The 18,525-nt window shown below is 36.1% G+C and overlaps 1 protein-coding gene across 1 annotated transcript in view; it reads right to left on the bottom strand.

The window, feature by feature from the left end:
* LOC133260480 (low-density lipoprotein receptor-related protein 1B-like) overlaps nt 1-18,525 on the bottom strand; it is a 1,291,692-nt gene that overhangs the window by 206,023 nt on the left and 1,067,144 nt on the right. The gene's annotated exons all lie outside the window — the stretch shown is intronic.

Raw genomic sequence — 18,525 nt, 5'->3', positions numbered from 1 at the left:
TCATTTTGAGCTACTCTTCTTCTTGCTTGTTGTCCTCTAACTGCACTGCCCTATTTTTTCCAGTTTCTCAAAACATGCCCCTCTCTAGCCAGCAGACTCACTTTATCTCTGAAATACTCTTCTGCTTCCTTTCATATTTCCATTTCCTTTTCATAATTTTTATCTTATCCTTTAGGTCACAGATTAAAGATCACCTTAGTGAGACTTTCACTGACTAACTAAATTAACTAATATTCTATCAGTCTTGATAATAATGCATCATTTATGTTCACATAGCACTTATAATTGGTATTCATGAATGCCTCTATATAGAAAAGCATTTATTGGTTACATCAGAGTAATGAGTGAATAGCACTCTTTTAATAATTTGGTTTTATAAGATGTACCAATTATATACTCTTATTGCTTTTTAACAACTTTTAAAAATATCTTAGAAAATTGTATTATTATATTAGTATAGGGCAGTACTAACAGATCTAAATATTAATGCAATATCCATGAAACATGAAATTTCTACACTTCAAAATACCTATCCTGTATGGGTCTATCCTGATGTACTTCAAATAAACTAATTTAAAAGACTGAAAATAAAATAAAATAAAATAAAATAAAAGACTGGTCATTACTTTTACTTTTTATTTTTGAAAATAATGAATTAAAAATTTTAAATATAAAATTTATATTTTAATTTATGTTTTGAGACTTAAAGAAAAGTTGTAAGAATTATACTTTTCCCATAGGACTTCCATAAACCTTTCACTCAGAATCCTCATTTATCATTTTACAACACTTGCTATATTATTGTACAAAGGAAAAAGAAAATGTATATATAATAAAATTGTTCTAAAAATATGAAATATACAAAATGCTTCCCAAATGTCATCCTTAGGCAGGAGTCAGGGTAACCTTTGTATTATTAGTTCTATTTTTGGTGTATGTGTGGCTGAACTGAGCACTTGGCATTTTTAATTTTACCAAATCTAACTCCCATTACATTTTCTAAATATCAAGTCTGTATAAATTAAACAAAAGAGGCACTGCAAATAACCCAATTATTATACACAATGAATAATAATAACAATTATTACTTTCATCTTTTCATTAGTGGTACTAAATTACTTATCAAACAATGCAAGATAGGAATCAACTAACCAGAACAGACAGTAGTTATATGTAACTGATAGGATAACAGATATGTTAATTTAACTCCTTCACATTTTAAAATTTGTTTATATCAGGGCTTCCATCATCAGTTTTTGATGCCTCATATGAGACAACTTGGAGTAGGAAATGGCAACCCACTCTAGCATTCTTGCCTGGGAAATTCCATGGACAGAGAAGCCTGGCAGGCTACAGTCTATGGGGTCGCAAAAAGTCACACATGACTGAACGATAGCATGAATGCACAGGAGAAGTTAATGATCACTAGGGTAAATTATAGTCACTTTAAAAGGATGCATTCACTTGAGCTTTAAAATAATCTCTGATAGATGTATTACAACATGAAAAAAAGAGTTTTCCATTATGAAAATATATGTTCCATTTAGTCAGTAAGTGACTATACTGGAATTCAAATCTAGGTCTGTTGGATTCTAGAGCACATGCTTATAACATAATACAATGAATTATAAATCCTAGGTTCTAGATGATTTTCAACAAGGAATAGGAATACATCTAAGATATAACTATTAACATAGAAAGTATAATCATTTTAAAACAAACAAAAAGTTGGTATAAAAGAAGTGATGGGAATCAGGGTATGTAGTAAGAAATCTAAAGTAGAAATCTAAAATGAAAAATGACAAAGACTATTTAAGCCTATTTCATCTACAGTGTCAAGTGATACGGCATACTTTCATCTGGGTGGCTAACATATGTATCAACAAGTGCCACTAAAAATAAATGTCTGATTCAGCATCCTACTTTACCACAAGTTATTTGACAGCTTCTGTCTATTGTAAGCAATGCACATTAAAACAAGATTGCTCTCCATCTGCTAGAAAGTAGAGCAGTGGTTTCTATTGTAACTATGTGTAGGGAGAAAATGAGTCAGTACTTAAGAGTTGTGAAGTGCACTGTGCAAGACACTGAACTATTAAGCAATCATATTCACTCACTATAGAACCATAGAATCCTGAACCATAGAATCACAAACAAAATTTTGCAGCTCAGATTATCAAAAGAGAAAAGGTCATAAGAGAAAATAAGGTCAAAACATAATAGTAATAATATAACAATAACTGTTATGAAATAACTTTTATGGCTATCCTCTTTAATTGAATTCCTTCTGTATAGCAGTTTATAACTAATCAGTATATCTAAGTGAGATTTTCTAAGGTTTAAATCCTGACTTCATTATTTGTTAACTGTGTGATATTTAGTAAGTGTTTTATCTTTCTCCATCTCATTTTCCTGATCTGTGTAATGGCTATAACAAAAATGCATATCTCATATGTTTTTGTGAAAAAATAAATGGCTCATAAAAAAGTGTGTCAGATAAACACAAGGTGTGTCAGATAAATCTCTGATAGCTGGGAAAGATTGAGGGCAACAGGAGAAGGGGGTGACAGAGAATGAGATGACTGGATGGCATTACCAACTTAATGGACATGGGTTTGAGCAAACTCCAGCAGATAGTGAAGGACAAGGAAAGCTGGCGTGCTGCGGTCCATTAGGTGGCAAAGAGTCAGACATGACTTAATGACTGAACAACGAATAACAATAGACATGGTGTTCAATGGCATTTTGTTATAAATACCCTTAGTAGAGCAGAGTTGGTTGAAAAAGTTGGAGCATTTGTAAGTGAAGAATAGGAAAAAGCTTCTAATTACTGATTAATCTTGACATTTATGTGTGTTTGTGTTTCCATTTAAAATTACTGGAAGTTTCGCAAAACTTCACCAATGGCTAGCATTGCAGTTTCCCAGGACAGTACAAATGATTGAAGTATTTGAGGATTACTGCACTATCATTATTTCTGCATTGCTTGGTAACAGCAGCATGTAGGGATGGAAATTATAAGGGCAATAGCAACAGAATTACAGCTGTTATGTACTAAGGGAGAAAAATCACTTAGTGTATTACAGCAAAATTGATAACAGGAAGCAGCAAGTCCAATATCAACTAGATTCAAATGTAGGAGTAGAGACAGGATTTGAGGACAGGCTGGCATTGAATAAGATACCACTCCCTTCCTCCTCCATTCCCCACTCTCCCTTGCCTGGCAAAAAAAAAAAAAAAAAAAAAAAGAGTGAAGGTTTGAACATAGAAAAACTGTTGCTACTCTGGCTAAAGAAGTCATTAATATTATATTCATGGTGGATTTTTAGTTACCAATTACACAGACTCTCAGGTGAAAATAAAAATGAAGTTGCTCATCCATGTCAGACTCTTTGCAACCCCATGTACAGTAGCCTACCAGACTCCTCCATCCATGGGATTTTCCATGAATACTGGAGCGGGTGGCTAATTCCTTCTCCAGGAGATCTTCCTGACCCAGGGATTGAACCAGGGTCTCCCACATTGTAGGCAGACGCTTTACCGTCTGAGCCACCAGGGAAGATTATAGGGTACCTACATACCATTTGTGAATATGTTTAGATATTCCTATTCCTATTAAATAGTATATAGCAATATTTATTCAACAGTGTAGGTTTAAATATTATCTACCAAATTGTGCTATCTTTTTAAAAAATCTGCTTGCTTTAGACATCCAAGGATGAAGTAAACCTAACAATCCTGAAATGGTAGATATGAAAATGAAGTTCATGTAACTCATGTTAAGTCATTTCTGCATAGGGAACTGCCCTTTAGGGGGCAATCAAGCCACCAAACCTAGCAAATGACACCTAAAAGAGCATTTCTTGAGCATGGGTGAGCCAGTTAGTCTTTATTTATGCCTAAAATGTGACTCTCTCTTCATTCTGCATTCTCTCTCTCTGTCTTTCCCTAATCACCTGATTTTTCTCACTGTTCTTGCTGCCACCCAGTATCACATTGATTTTTAACTGTGAATAAAGGCAGCTATGAGTTCGTTTGACCTTCTCAGCCTCTAAAGCTATTTCTTTCTCAAAATGTGACTTGAATGGTAAGAAAAGTGCAAGTAAACTACTTTTGACTCCACAAAACTATCAGTATTTACACACCTCTTTTTCCTCAGTCAGTACTAACAATTTGTATGTTTAAAAACCAGAGGAAGTACTCCTCTCAAATGTCTCATCACTGTAATCACAAAAAGAGATGGAGATGGAAATTCTTTTTACTGTCCCTGTAAGTTATACACATAGGGAAACAATCCAAACATTATTGAATTGTACTCCTGTAGCTTTATAAGACCTAATCATGTTTTCTAAAAGTGTTCTGTTTTTATTTAAAGGAGTACCTAGGGAAAGAAGGAGACATGGGCTCTCCCAGAGTTCATAGCTTAGCAGCATGTAGAGCACATAGAAGAAAGGTATTTTTGGAATTTGAAACACAGTGAGCCAAAATCACTGCAGATGGTGACTGCAGCCATGAAATTAAAAGACGCTTTCTCCTTGGAAGAAAAATTATGACCAACCTAGATAGCATATTCAAAAGCAGAGACATTACTTTGCCAACAAAGGTTCGTCTAGTCAAGGCTATGGTTTTTCCTGTGGTCATGTATGGATGTGAGAAGGCTGAGTGCTGTAGAATTGATGCTTTTGAGCTGTGGTGTTGGAGAAGACTCTTGAGAGTCCCTTGGACTGCAAGGAGATCCAACCGGTCCATTCTGAAGGAGATCAGCCCTGGGATTTCTTTGGAAGGAATGATGCTAAAGCTGAAACTCCCATACTTTGGCCACCTCATGCAAAGAGTTGAATCATTGGAAAAGATTCTGATTCTGGGGGGGATTGGGGGCAGGAGGAGAAGGGGATGACAGAGGATGAGATGGCTGGATGGCATCACTGACTCGATGCACATGAGTTTGAGTGAACTCCGGGAGTTGGTGATGGACAGAGAGGCCCATCGTGCTGTAATTCATGGGGTCGCAAAGAGTTGGACATGACTGAGTGACTGAACTGAACTGAACTGAACTGAGTGAGAACATGGACGTCCTGGATGTCAACACTAACGTAGAAAAGACCATCCCCAAGACAAAGAAATGCAAAAAAGCAAAATGGCTGTCTGAGGAGGCCTTACAAATAGCTATAAAAAGAAGAGAAAAGCAAAGGAGAAAAGGAAAGATACCCATTTGAATGTAGAGTTCCAGAGAATAACAAGGAGAGATAAGAAAGCTTTCCTCAGTGATCAATGCAAAGAAATAGAGGAAAGCAATACAATGGGAAGACTAGAGATCTCTTCAAGAAAATTATAGATACCAAGGGAACATTTCATGCAAAGATGGGCTCAATAAAGGACAGAAAAGGTAGGAACCTAACAGAAGCAGAAGATATAAGAAGAGGTGGCAAGAATACAAGAAGAACTGTACAAAAAAGATATCAAGGCCCAGATAATCATGATGGTGTGATCACTCACTTAGAGCCAGACATCCTGGAATGTGAGTCAAGTGGGCCTTAGGAAGCATCACTATGAACAAAGCTAGCAGTGGTGATGGAATTCCAGTTGAGCTATTTCAAATCCTGAAAGATGATGCTTTGAAAGTGCTGCACTCAAAATGTCAGCAAATTTTGAAAACTCAGCAGTGGCCACAAGACTAGAAAAGGTCAGTTTTCATTCCAATCCCAAAGAAAGGCAATGCCAAAGAATGCTCAAACTACCGCACAAATGCACTCATCTCACACGGTAGTAAAGTAATGCTCAAAATTCTCCAAGCCGGGTTTCAGCAATACATAGACCGTGAACTTCCAGGTGTTCAAGCTGGTTTTAAAAAAGGCAGAGGAACCAGAGATCAAATTGCCAACATCCACTGGATCATAGAAAAAGCAAAAGAATTCCAGAAAAACATCTATTTCTGCCTTATTGACTATGCCAAAGCCTTTGACTGTGTGGATCACAACAAACTGGAAAATTCTGAAAGAGATGGGAATACCAGACCACCTGACCTGCCTCCTGAGAAACCTGTATGCAGGTCAGGAAGCAACAGTTAGAACTGGACATGGAACAACAGACTGGTTCCAAATAGGAAAAGGAATATGTCAAAGCTGTATATTCTCACCATTCTGATTTAACTTATATGTAGAGTACATCATGCGCTGGGCTGGAAGAAGCACAAGCTGGAATCAAGATTTCTGGGAGAAATATCAATAACCTCAGATATGCAGATAACACCACCCTTATGGCAGAAAGTGAGGAGGAACTAAAGAGCCTCTTGATGAAAGTGAAAGAGGAGAGTGCAAAAGTTGGCTTAAAGCTCAACATTCAGAAAACGAGATCATGGCATCTGGTCCCATCACTACATGGGAAATAGATGGGGAAACAGTGGAAACAGTGGCAGACTTTATTTTGGGGGCTCCAAAATCACTGCAGATGGTGACTGCAGCCATGAAATTAAAAGACGCTTACTCTTTGGAAGAAAAGTTATGACCAACCTAGACAGCATATTGAAAAGCAGAGACATTACTTTGCCAACAAAGGTCCATCTAGTCAAGGCTACGGTTTTTTCAGTGGTCATGTATGGATGTGTGAGTTGAACTGTGAAGAAAGCTAAGCAATGAAGAATTGATGCTTTTGAATTGTGGTGTTGGAGAAGACTCTTGAGAGTCCCTTGGACTCCAAGAAGATCCAACCAGTCCATTCTGAAGGAGATCAGCCCTGGGTGTTCTTTGGAAAGAATGATTCTAAAGCTGAAACTCCAGTACTTTGGCCACCTCATGTGAAGATTGACTCATTTGAAAAGACCCTGATGCTGGGGAAGATTGAGGGCAATAGGAGAAGGAGATGACAGAGGATGAGATGGTTAGATGGCATCACCCACTCAGCGGACATGAGTTTGGGTAAACTCTGGGAGTTGGTGATGGACAGGGAGGCCTGGCGTGCTGCAATTCATGGGGTCACAAAGAGTGGGACAGGACTGAGTGACTGAACTGAACTGAACTGAATTTCGAAATTTGTCATCTGTTTCTCTTGATCTTCAGCTATAGCCATGTAATCATTTACAACACAGTTTCTTTTTCTCCTTCTTTAAAAAAGTTAATAGACACCATTTTTGATCATTATTTTTTTATAGCAAATTGAGTAGATACATTGTCTTCCTTTCTTCCCTCTCACAATTCTCCTTATTAGTAACATTTTGTATTAGTGTGTTATACATGTATACATTCATGAATGGATATTGATTCATTATATTAACTTAAGCACATAGTTTACTTTTTGAGTTGTATAATTATCTATTTCGGTTTTGGCAAATGCATGACTTATATTCACCATTATGGTATCAAACAGAAGAATTTAATTGCCTAAAAATTTATTCAGTGTTCATCCCTCCCTATTCCCCTGTTCCAACCTGTTACTCTTTTCCAGAATATCGTGTAGTTTCTTCTAGTTTTCAGCAACAAATTCTGTGTCACTTCTGTTCATTGATGGAGATGACATATAAGCACATCTACAGGTGCCACATATGGAGATATAAAATTCCCACATTGCATATTCCTAGATTGTCATCTTCTGCAAGGCTGAGTACCCAGTCTTCTGGGTAAATGCTAGCATACTATGAACCACCAACTCATCATAAAACTTACTAGTTTAAAGCTGATTCATTGTTGGCATAGAGCAGTGAATATAAGGACAGGCTACAGAGTGACATTGCTAGGGTTTGAATCCCGACTGCAGTACTTACTGTTCTTTAACCCTGGACCTATAATTTACCTCTCCCCAAACTTCATCTTCAAAAGATAGTAGTACAAAGTATCTCACAGGACACTGCAAATTTAAGTTGATGAATGTAGAGGAAATGAGCAACACCTGGCCCAAAGTAAACAGTAACACTGCTGTGGATGTTAATCTCTTTCCCTATCACTGACTCTCAAACAAAATGGGTCTTATTGGAATGGCAAATTCCCATTCTGATGCAGCACAAGAAAAATAAGATAGAAAATGTAAAACTAGTTCATTGACTCTACTTTTCCATATATGAGTTAAATAGTTTAGTATTTACTTTGGTAAATGATGATAAAGTGACTCGAGGCTCTACAGCTGTTGAAGTCATATATGAGAACATACTCAATAAAATCATCTCCATCATGGGGCAGTTTACAAAAGCACAGATGAGATCACTGTGAACTAACTCCCTATAATGGGTTCACCATCTGTTCAAGAAGGACAAAGGGGCAGAGCAAGATGCTCCTTAGAGTACGGTACTATACTTTGTCTTCAGTGGTTTACAGATGGTTCTACAATAACACAAAGAATGTTATTATGACAAATATACAATATCCTTTCTAATTCAAACTTTTCATAAGACTATCTCCCAGAAAATGCCACAGCTCAGATATAACTTTTAGAAAATATTATTAATATTAATTACAGGTGTTTAAGGCAGGGACTATGATCCTTTACATTGACTTATTACTGGCAAAAATAAATATTTTTATCTCATGGGGGGAAAATAGGATTTTGGTTTTAATCATAATTAATCATACTTTAGCCTTTAATCCTACAGATTACAAAACAAAGAAGTTTTATGAGCTATTGATGTTCACTATTACCTTAATATAATTAATGTTAAGAAATATATTTAAATTATTCCTCAAATAAAGCAATATTCAGCTGTATAATACCTGAAAAAACTATGAAAAATGAATGAAAAACAAAGCAGGCATAGCTTATTTTTTTTCTTCATTAAGGAAACTTGAATTTATGTATTCTCATGAATGTATTTATTCAATTCAGTTACTTGTCAGAATAAAATAAACATACACAATTTGAAGAGTAAGAAGATCTAAAAGAAGGCAGACTGTCCAGCAGCTAGTCTTTCTAACCAGGAATTTCCTTATTATCAATCATGTGTCTCTCTTATTTACTGGGAAGTCACTAAAAATCTTAACAGTATCTTTCCCTGTGGAATAAACTAGGACTTTCTCTTTAAATTTAGCAGTCTTCAAGATCAAAATCCACTTGGTAGCCACAGTTTCAAAACTGCCTTGGTAAGGTATCACCATCACTGGTGATACTGATGCTGTTTTCATTGCCATCTTTGTCATCATCATTCATCATCATTATCACTTCCATTACCACCCTTATCTAGTATTCACAGAGCTTTATAAAACACCTAAAATATCTATCAGGAAAAATACAAATTTGCTCTCAAGTAGTTTGCATTCCACAGCAAATATTCCAATGACACTAAATCCATACATCTCTGTTCCATTCTCACTGACATTATCTGTTTTGGTTTTTTCCATTTATTTTTCTCCCAATGGAAACTTGATTATGTTCAGAGAGCCATCATTCCCTCATACCCTCATCAGTACTAAAGCCCACATGACTCAGGGGAAATTGGACCCATATTCAGATCTTGGGGTGAATTCTAATTAATGTGATTCTCCCAGACATGGATATTGCTCCAGGTATAAGGAAACAACCTTATGTAGCCATTTACAAAGAAGTAATGGATTTTTAGTCCCTATTTAGGGGCCAGGTTTCTTTCTGCATGAGAATAAGTAAGCAATGTTTCCTTAGTTGCTGCTGGCAGCAACCTTATGACCATGAGGGATAAGGAAATGGGGTTTAACTGTGGATGGCAGGGCTGACACAATTGAAGAGAGGTTGCTTTCTGATGATGTCATTGAGGCATCAAATCAACTGAGTCTAGATGTAACTTTTTTTTTTTTTTTTTAATGGCTGTGCCATGTGGTTTGTGAGATCTTAGTTTCTCAACCAAGAGTCAAATTCAGGTCCTCAGCAGTGAAAGTCCAGAGTCCTAACCACTGAGAAGCCATGGAATTTCCCTCTGTCCTTCTTAAGTGAGGAAACAAATGATCATTTAATCCAATAGAAGTTGGAATTTCTGCTAGTATCAAAAGTATTCTAAAATTCATTGAATCTTATCATACTATATTTCTACTATTCAACTGTCTTGTTTTTCTGTTCTACATCTAGTGTTACCCTCATCAATCCTTCATATTGTCTTTCATGCTCGGATTGAATTTCTGCAAATATTAAATTTATTCAGACCATTCACCAAATAAGCAAAAAGGATAAGTAATAACCTAGAGTGTATCAAATAAAATCCAAAATAAGGCCTTCCATGGGTTAGTAGTAGTGCCTTAAGAAACACAAATAGAAGAGCACAACTCCTTCTGGTGTCTGAAAAGAGAGAAAATAATATCACATGGTGTTTCTTCCCCTTTCAGAGAAGAGTGTACTTAGATTCTATGGATCTGGCACTAGTTATTTAGTGAAATTGTTCCAATGTAAAGATGCTTATTATTTCACTCATTTACTAGGTTATAATCTAAATGTTTCTCTGACTATATATCTGCCAAGCAAACTTTTAATAGATGATTTGGATTTGTGAATGTGTTAAGAGGAAAGATGAATTTAATAAAAATGACTCATTCAAGGTAAAGACAGTTTGAAAAATGATGAACCCGTTCAGTTTAAAATACTTGTAAGAAACAAAGGCTTTGAAATGCTAATCTGCTCTACATTTAATTTGCTAGTAAGCAAAGGCAAATATATATTCATATATATTTGGCCAATCAATATATATATGTGTGTGTGTGTGTGTGTATATGAAGATATATTTGTATTTATGAATCAGACAGAGACTACAGTGGCAGAGACAGTCATCGGTCAGTCCAGTCATTGGACAGTCAACCAAAGACTCATGCCTCTCCTTTTTCAAAATCTGGAGTGGTTGACATCTTCTCAGCTAGAAACCATGCTATCCAGTCTTCGTGCCTTCAAATGTGATTAAATGACTGGATGTCACTTTCTTTTTTAAACAGCAGATGCGTCTTTTCTCTCCCCTCAAAAGTCAGAAGATTCCAAGACCCTTAAGGATGTAGAAACCACAAGACAGAAGGACTCTGCATCTTAGCATCAACACCTGGAGAAAAGCTATCTAATAAATAGGAACATGTGCACTGGACTTTAACTTGAGCATTAAAACAAAAAACACCTTTATATTGTGTGACCCACTGAAATTTACAAGCAGCAAGTATTACCATAACAGATTCAAAAGCTGGTAGCACAAGTATAGAAGTACCTTAATAAATATCTAAAATACATAACCTTGGGCTTAATGGTAAGGCAGCAGGAGCAGGGTAACTATTGTTCAGGACTGAAAATACTAAAGGCTAAAACTCCTTGATTAAAAATGTCCTTTTTAATAACTTGGAAAACATCTTGGGAGGGAAAATCAAATGATTATTGAGCCTTATAGGTTTAAAGAAAGACATTTAAAAGTATGATAGTAGTTGTATTAGTTACTGCATGCTTACTCTGGCAAGATATTACAAAAAAAAAAAAAGTTCAAATTGCCTATTTGATAACAAAAACTGAAAGGGAAGTCAAAGTTGGGACCTCCCAGATTTAGAAAAGTCCATTGCTTCTAGAACCTGAATAGTAAGAAAAAAATATTGAAAATAGCTTTGAGCAACAAAAGCCAATTACGCTTTCTCAAATAGGAGAGTTTATCCTTCGGACAAAAGGTATTTGCTTCACACTGAATTACTGTTTTCAGGCCTCAAAGTGATCTCTATTATGCTGAAAGAGAAAACCAAGAAAGTGAGGTGGAAAGAAATAATTTGATAATTATTTCTAAACCATAACCGAGTGTAGTTATTGGTATGTCCAAGTAATAGGAAACAAAGAAATAAGTCTACTAATTTTCAAGGGAATTTGTAACTGCAAAAAGCCATGTGCCTAGCTTACAAAATCCTTTGTCTCTTTAAATCTTTAAAGAATTTGAAAGGAACAACTGTGAAATACATAAAGCCCCCAGGGAAAGCAGATTCCTCACTGCCAACTTTGATGTAGCACTGAGCACAACAGATGAGAAAGAACCTCCCAGTGGAAGCATAGGTAACGGAGGACAGTGGACGAGGGGCAATGTTTCAGGGAAACAAGCTGTCTAGACAAGTGACTTCCAAAAAGTCAGAGGAGGAAGTCTTCACTTTACTTGCCTGGCTGATTTCATTATTGCTCTGTCACAGTGACTAGTATGTGCATCCAGTCTTCCATTTTTTAAGTGGGACTTTTCTGTTATTTTATCACTGGTCCATTCATTTATATATTTTGTTTTTGGTTCACAGTTCACTTCACAATAAGGAGCAATAAAAGGACACAGTAGAGAGGACTGCACATCTCCTAGAGATCCTCTACTTGGTCTTAACTGTATTGGATTCGATGTAAGGGAAAAAGGATGCATATGGATATTTGGTAGCCAGAAGACAAGACATTGGCTGAGATGGCAAACTATTCTTTGGAAATGGATGCTCCCATTTACATTCTCTTGTGTTGTTATGAACAAGGAACTCCCTAGCCAGGGGCTACATTTCCCTGATCCCCTTGTACCTACTCTGTCTATGTATCGTCAATATTTTCCCCTTCAGCTAGTTAAGAGAATATTCCAAGATTCTATGAGATTCCACGGCCATAAATTAGAAGGAACTTTGATACCAGACAAACTACATGAATTAAGCTGTGTACCAACACCTTCATCAAATTCACATGTAAGGGAGAAATATAATTGTATTATGTTGCAATCTAAGAGTTGATAAAACTACATTACCTTAGTAAATATAGTCCTTGTTAGATTATTCTATTTATATTAATTCAAAATTTATGTGTAACCAATATGAATTATACTTGTCCTAAGCAGTCATTTTAATAAACAAATTAAATTATTTATATACATTTGAAATATACTTATCAAATTAAATTAATAATGCAATAACAATTAAAAAATAAAGTGGGGCATTTTACTTTCATAAAAAATTAATCAGAGGCTGTATCATTTTGGAGGCTTTTGCATCACTGCAACGTTCCACTTTAGACAATTCCCAGATTGACTTCACTAGACAAATTAAATACCTAGGTATATTTCAAATTAATTAGATTCTCAATTCTAACTTTTATTTTAAGACCTAAACTGAAGGCTTCCAGAAAACAGGGATATTTTCTTTCAGTATTTAGTCTCATTCTATGCCACATTAAAAAGATTTAGGAAGTAAATATAGGGATTTATTAAGCATTTTTATGATGTTCCATAACTATACTCAATAATTATGAACAAGAAGAATTACAGAAATTGTTCTGTTTTTCTCAAAAAGCATTAATTTATTTTAAGATGTCACCAGGGCACATTTTTATCTGCAGTTAATTGTGCATTTAATCATAATTTTTCATTTTACTTTTTACAGTTTTATTGAGAAAAAAATGACATGTATCACTGTCTAAGTTGTCATTTAATTTGCATTTCTCTAAAGACTACTATGGAGAAGGCAATGGCACCCCACTCCAGTACTCTTGCCTGGAAAATCCCATGGATGGATGAGCCTGGTGGGCTGCAGTCCATGGGGTCGCTACAAGTCGGACGCGACTGAGCGACTTCACTTTCACTTTTCACGTTCCTACATTGGAGAAGGAAATGGCAACCCACTCCAGTGTTCTTGCCCGGAGAATCCCAGGGACAGGGGAGCCTGGTGGGCTGCCGTCTATGGGGTTGCACAGAGTCGGACACGACTGAAGTGACTTAGCAGTAGCAAAGACTACTGATGTTGAACACCTTTTAATATATCTGTTGGTCTTTCATACATCTATTTATGTCCTTTACCCATTTTTTAATTGGGTTGTTTTTTATGCTATTGAGTTGTATGAGGAAATAACTCATACATTTTTGGATACTAGCCACTTATCAGATATATTGTTTGCTTTTTTTTTCTCATTCTGTAGATAGACAATGTATTAAAAACTAGAGACATCACTTTGTCAACAAAGGTCTGTATAGTCAAAACTATCATTTTCCAGTAGTCATGCACAGATGTGAGAGTTGGCCCATAAATAAGACTGATTGCTGAAGAACTGATGCTTTAGAATTGTGGTTCTACAGAAGACTCTTGAGAATCCCTTGGACAGCAAGGAGATCAAATCAGTCAATATTAAAGGAAATTAATCCTGAATATTTATTGAAAGAACTGATGCTGAAGCTCCAATGCTTTTGCCACCTGATGAGAAGAGCTGACTCATTGTAAAAGACCCTGATGCTGGGAAAGACTAAGGACAGGAGAAGTGAGCAACAGAGAATGAGATGGTTGGATGGAATCAACCAGTGGCTGATTGACCAATTAGTTGACTCAATGGATATGAGTTTGAGAAAACTCTAGGAGATACTGAAGGACAGGGAAGCCTAGCCTACTGTAGTCCATGCCATCACAAAGAGCTGGGTATGACTTTGTGACTGAACAACAATGAGATTGTCTTTCCCTTTGCTGATTTTTTTTTTTTTTTTGCTATTTAGAAACTTTTAAGTTTGATGTATTCCCACTCACTTAATTTATTTTATTTTTAATTTTGTTACCTGTGCTTTAGGTATCATATTCAAAATTGATTGCCTAGACCCATGCCAAGAAGCTTTATTTTAGGTTATTTCATGATTTCAGATCTTACATTTAAATCTTTAATTCATTTTGAATTCATTTGTGTAAATTATATAAGATATGGGTCCAGCTTCATTATTTTAGATGTGAATATCCAATTATTCTAGCACTATTTATTGGAGAGTCTCTTTCCATTAAGTATTCTTGGCTCCCTTATCAAAAATATTACTTGACCATATATGCTTGGGTTTATTTCTGTGCTCACAATTCTCTTGCACTGGTCTATGTGTCAATTTTTATGCCATTTTCATGTTCTTTTGATGACTTCTTTTATACTGGAGTTTGTTAACAGGAAGTATGAAGACCCCTGCCTAAGTACAATTTTTACAAATACTAACATAGACAATTTTTTAGCTAAAACTGAAAGAATACCAAAGGCTCTCAATATTTGCTTTTCCTTTTACATAATTTAAAAAAAAAATGTTGAGTGAAAAATCACTTGCCATTGGAAAACATCCACTATGCCCCTAAAAGTCAGGTTAATTTCTCCCAAATCAAACCACTGAGAATCTGGCTCAAGGGAAATTATCAATTTTGGTTCAATATCCTGCAAGCCTCAGCAGTCAAGCAGAACAAACTGTATCTCAGCATAAAAGCTGAACATTGTTTTTACTTCTTGTTTGTGCATGTGTGTTTTGGTTATATATGATTATAATGTACATGGTAAAATTCAGAATTTATGTTATATGTTTAAGGGGAGTGGTGCTAAGTACTTATTCTATTGTTTTTAAATATTGTCCTTTCCTTCAGTGTTTACAAACCAAGTTTCTCTCATTTTTATTTTTTTAAGTAACATTTATGCCTTATCCATTATTTATCTCAGAAATGTCAAATAAATTACAGCTTAGTATTTCTTATCTATAATTTTGGTGGGTAAGCTTTAGTAACCATATCTTCTGACTATAATATTTGATATTTGATGCATAATTATATTATACTCCAAGCTCCATAAGAGAACAGACTATATCATATCTTTGATGTCTGATCACACCTGAGTGCCACATGAAAGCTGTCCATATAGTTTCAAAAGCAGTAAACTGCCTTATTACTACCTCATGTTTTCATAGAACTCTACATAGGAAACAATTAGAAATAAATTTTAACTTCTTAAAAATATAAAATTATTTTTAAATAACAGCACAAATTCTCCAAATATGTAAACTATTCTTTGGCAGAGAGTAAGAAAGTTTTCATGCCACCATAGAATCATTTCATAAGTGAAACAATAATTTACTTAATATTACCCCAGTGGCTTAGAAATAGTCACTTAGTTTCCAAGAGTGTTGGAAAATCTGGTACAATAAAAGCTTCCATCCCAGCCTCTCACACTATATCTTTAAAGAGATAGTGGAATGCCATACAGAGTACCTCCAACCCAGTTCCTTATCAGTGTTGTAGAAAAAGTTACAGAAAACAAAAAAACAAAAATAATTGTCATTTGCTTTAAAATAGGAATTCATCAAGGCTTATATTGTCACCCTGTTTATTTAACTTGTATACAGAGTACATCATGAGAAATGCTGGACTGGGAGAAAAACAAGCTGGAATCAAGATTGTCAGGAGAAATATCAATAACCTCAGATATGCAGATGACACCACCCTTATGGCAGAAAGTGAAGAGGAACTAAAAAGCCTCTTGATGAAGGTGAAAGTGGAGAGTGAAAAAGTTGGCTTAAAGCTCAACATTCAGAAAACGAAGATCATGGCATCCAGTCCCACCACTTCATGGGAAATAGATGGGGAAACAGTGGAAACAGTGGCAGACTTTATTTTTCTGGGCTCCCAAATCACTGCAGATGGTGACTGCAGCCATGAAATTAAAAGACGCTTACTCCTTGGAAGGAAAGTTATGACTAACCTAGATTACTTTGCCAACAAAGGTTCGTCTAGTCAAGGCTATGGTTTTTCCTGTGGTCATGTATAGATGTGAGAGTTGGACTGTGAAGAAGGCTGAGAGCTGAAGAATTGATGCTTTTGAACTGTGGTGTTGGAGAAGACTCTTGAGAGTCCCTTGGACTGCAAGCAGATCCAACCAGTCCATTCTGAAGGAGATCAGCCCTGGGATTTCTTTGGAAGGACTGATGCTAAAGCTGAAACTCCAGTACTTTGGCCACCTGATGCGAAGAGTTGACTCATTGGAAAAGACTCTGATGCTGGGAGGGATTGGGGGCAAGAGGAGAAGGGGACGACAGAGGATGAGATGGCTGGATGGCATCACTGACTCGATGGACGTGAGTCTGGGTGAACTCCGGGAGTTGGTGATGGACAGGGAGGCCTGGCGTGCTGCGATTCATGGGGTCGCAAAGAGTCAGACACGACTGAGCCACTGATCTCTCTTATCTCTCTTTTAAAATAGTGACAAGAGAAATACTCCTCAGAATTAGTTTTAACATTCTGGGCTAAAAGCAAACAAAGAAACTCTCAGAGAAGATGGAATGAAGGGTTGGAAAATAATATTTGTACATATTCCACAGGGTTAGCTAAGTGGAAAGAGGCCCCTCAGTGCCTGAGAAATATAAAGAAAAGATAAAGGGCTGTACATGAGAAAGAATTATTACACTACAATGTCTGTGGAAGATGATGTAGGTGCATAATCCATTTTTCTTTCTTCTGTGTTATTGTGGTCCCAAATTCTCTCCCATATCCCTCTGTCTTTCATATGCCAATGGGGAAAAAAAAAAAGTTGTCTATGACTGTCTCTTTTAAGTTGGCATGTACCCAGTTCTGACCAAGAAGACATGAGGGAATATCTGCTTTGGGAGCTCTTCTACACCCAAGGAAGAAGTAGTGCTGGTTTTTGTTTTTTGTTTTTTAACTGACTACCATGTTTCTAGTTAGGATCCCTGAAACTTCAGTAGCTGTCTTGTAACCACAGGGCAATTAGCTTGAAAAGCACACACTAATGATAACATCACACAGTAAAGAGGTAGGAGGAACCCAGGTGGTTAATAATACTGTTGAGTCAATAAATCAACCAAGGGCTGTCCTAAATCCAGGTTTTCAATGAAATGATAAATCCCTTCATAATTTAGGCTGTACACAGCTTTTCCATTACTTCCTCTAGTTGAGTGGACATCATTATTCAATGAGAATTCAAAGAAACCTCCCTAACAGGGAATGGGTAGAAGATTGGGAAGATATTATGTATAATTAAAACAAGCTTTTGAACTCAATAATTTAGACATAAGATTAACAAACACAGAAAACTTAGAGAGTTTAAAAAAAATGAGATCGAGAACAGCAAAGAAAATAGAGATGCAGAATGCTTTTGCATTACTTTGACATTGTGAATTATACGAGTCAAGAACACAGTGAGAGTTAAAGCAATGTGTGTTAAGTTTCCAGTAAAGGTTGCACTGAATAAAATAAGCCCACTCCAAGTTGCTCTTCCATATTCCGAGGCTAATTACAGTATAATAGAATAATCATTTGTAACTGAAGGAGTCAGTAATTCAAGGTGATGCCATACATAAACCTACACTTGAAGAAAGGTCTATAGAGGAATTTTGAAAGAAGTTGAACCTAGACAAAATTAACTAATGAGAATAAAAGAATTTGAGTCATAGTTAAGAGAATGCATATGGATTTAAACACCTGAGTGTGGCTCTGAATCACTAATTTCAGTTAAAATAGTTCAGACCATGAAACACATACATGTACACCCATGTTGTCTTGCCTATTTGCATCTGGGCACCTCTTGATTGAAAAGTGGTAGGCAATAACTCTCCTAAGACTTTTGGTAAGTTGGCCTAAGATAGGCAGATGCCATTTTCTTATATAATTATCTATGAACCTAAATCTAAGATTGTTAGACTCACCCAGAGAAGTTTGTAGTAGTGTTAAATGGGAAATATGCATATATAGATAGATAGATAGATAGCATATTTAGATGGCTTATTGTCTGTAGCCACGTTAGGCATTACTGACAAAATGGAGGCATGGCCCCAACCTCCTCTCCTCATCTCGCAGGCATGGCCCCAGGATGAAGGAGTTAGGCCTTGTG

The sequence above is a fragment of the Bos javanicus genome, chromosome 2 (assembly GCF_032452875.1).
Source record: "Bos javanicus breed banteng chromosome 2, ARS-OSU_banteng_1.0, whole genome shotgun sequence".
Lineage (NCBI taxonomy): Eukaryota > Metazoa > Chordata > Mammalia > Artiodactyla > Bovidae > Bos > Bos javanicus.
This window is presented reverse-complemented; position numbering and strand designations above follow the sequence as displayed.